Source organism: Penaeus japonicus, unplaced genomic scaffold, assembly GCF_977035675.1.
Source record: "Penaeus japonicus unplaced genomic scaffold, GWHDUDI00000001_assembly GWHDUDI00000012, whole genome shotgun sequence".
NCBI lineage: Eukaryota > Metazoa > Arthropoda > Malacostraca > Decapoda > Penaeidae > Penaeus > Penaeus japonicus.
The window spans coordinates 38,079,569-38,082,068 of record NW_028234414.1 but is presented as its reverse complement, the minus strand read 5'-3'; the positions used below and the strand labels follow the sequence as shown (position 1 = coordinate 38,082,068).

Sequence of the window (2,500 nt, the reverse complement as noted above, 5' to 3'; positions counted from 1 at the left end):
GGACAACTATTACTATTATTGTTACTTCTAATCTATTATTGATATTACTAATCTACTACAACAATATCATCTTGAGTTTCCTACGCATTTTGTACGCACACCTACTGACATAACATATTCTATGGTTTCTTCAATATCTGTAATATTCTTGCAATATACCTGATTCTTATATGCAACATTATTAAGATCAATGTCAGTCACGGGTCACGATATAATCATCTATCAACAACAACACTACGAAACACCAAACCATTTCCGGCGTGTTGTGTTCCCACAGGATGTCACACGTCACGATCTCCCCCAGTGTCCACGCTGTTCAGTCTTCTTGGAACAACGGTCTGTTTACCTACAGGACTGGTCTGGAAATGACTCTGGTCTTGGCCGGGGATCCAACCCCCTCAGCTTGCAACAGAGATGATTCTAGTTCCCCTCTCGATTTATATCTAGTAGGTTTTTGTGTCGTTTGTCAGGAGGGCTACTTTGTTCTCTTTAGTGTGTGGTATCTATTACGGTGCGACGGAAGTAGCTACTGTGTGTCTTTTTCTTTCTTAGTTTCTTCTGGCATTCAGTGAAGTGAACAGTGCCAGAGCTGCGTTATTTATCGTTGCTACGTCTGTTGCAGGGAGTGGATGGAGACTGACGTGCGGCTGGTAAGGTTTATGACAATACATTTCCTGCGAACTGTTCGGTGGTTTTCAGCGGAATTTCTGTCGTCAGTGTCCATAAACAACATTCAGGGTGACTGCATACGTGTCAATACATGTATTTTTTTTAGTATGTTGCCACGTTGAGTAAGATTAATTATTTGTGTCATACACCAGACACAAAATAACTGAGGAGGCAGTGCGCTTTGCCAGAAATTCCCCGGGTCGATTTCCGACTCTATTGCATTATCGCGTGTGTTTGTTGGTTCCTTATTTCAAAATATTTTCTTTCCTCTAACACTGAATTTATCAGAGATTTAAAAGAAAAATATCTAAATAGGTTTCTCTGCTTTCTTTACTTCAAAAGTTTGTGAAATTTACCAACTGTTTACAGCGCTCCTTTCTTCAGGGCTTATTAACGAGTATTGATATGTATTTTTAAAAATAAAAACCAAGAATAAAATGACTTACGCAAACCATAAATCAAATTACATGTTGCAGCAATATCGCCCTTAAGAGAACCTCACTATGACTATCCGATCATATGGTATTACCTCCTTGATGTACTTCCTAATATGGATACCAACGTTCCATATATATTACCCAACGTGTTCCTCCTCCAGGTGTTCGAGAGCGGCGAAGGCGGCACAACGTACACTATCGACACCATTCCCCTTTCCCCGCTTTACTGCTCCTGTTTTTGTCGCTCTAATTCCTGCTTCTGGCTCGGCTAAAGCTTTTCCTGACGGCGGTGGCAAAAGTCTTCGTGATGGTTGATTCCAGAGACGGATGAGGTATGCGATTCCGCGGCTAGTGTATAATTTTCTTCCTCGCTTAAATACGCAGGCGTTTTAGATGCAAAGTATGTTAGTTAACTTCGAAAAAAGTATGTTTGTAGTACTGATCTTGTGTGAAATTTTTATTAAATTGATGTTCAAAATGTGTTTCTTTATCCAATCAAGCAATTGTATTCCCCAAAATGAAATCAATATTTCGTAGGTTTAATAGTACATATCAAAAACAATAAATTCACAATTACCATAAACTACATTTGACCTACATACATCATCTATAAGATACCATATATTCATCCTCCCTCTCCTCTCTCCCTACTTCCCTAAATCATCAGGGAACGAACTAGGATCGCCCTGTGGCCCAAGTGATTAGCTAAGAGGGAGCGAACTACCCTACAATACACGTGTCAACATTTCGTCACTCACACGATAGTTCAAGCGATGATCAGGTGTCCTCACACGCACCGCCACCGCCCCAACCTCTGATGCCGTTCTTCGGAGTCGAGGCGAGACACTACACGGTGGATGTCAAATAGTCTAGTCTTTATTGAGGTTCCAGTTGAAGTTCTGTGTCTTGTAGATCCGTGCATGCATAAAAGGAAGTTTCTCCAAACGAAAAAACACTTTTTTTTGTATTAATCTTTGTGCATGATGTATATTATGTCCTCAGGCAATGTTCTTGCCATGTATACCATCTTCCATTAATGATGAATGAGTATATTTATTCAATTTCTTGTTCAATGGGGTTTAGAACTTGTCCACGCGTCACTATCAAGAGAGGCTATGGTGATAATTCCGTTTCACTGTTCCTTTATGACCCGTTCTTCAATCCCCAAAGTTTTCTGTCAACCACTAAAGAGTCGTGGAAATATGAGCTGTATCACATTAATTAAACGGAGGCAAAGATGATTCTCGGCTTACCTCAAACACCGCCTCGGCTGTCTCTGAGGACTCGGAATATATATATGCTTGTAGTGTGAGTATTCTAGGAGCAGAACACTCAGTGCACAACATTCAGATTCTTGAAGATAAACCACATACAGTTCTCAAAGATATGGTGTA

At 40.2% G+C, this 2,500-nt stretch overlaps 1 protein-coding gene across 1 annotated transcript in view; it reads right to left on the bottom strand.

The window, feature by feature from the left end:
* The window catches only part of LOC122262938 (zwei Ig domain protein zig-8), a gene marked incomplete in the record, with an annotated part of 146,662 nt that overhangs the window by 143,539 nt on the left and 623 nt on the right, over positions 1–2,500 (bottom strand). Inside the window, 1 exon segment of the mRNA XM_086542782.1 lies at positions 1,865–2,500. This exon segment is cut by the window's right edge and continues 623 nt beyond it.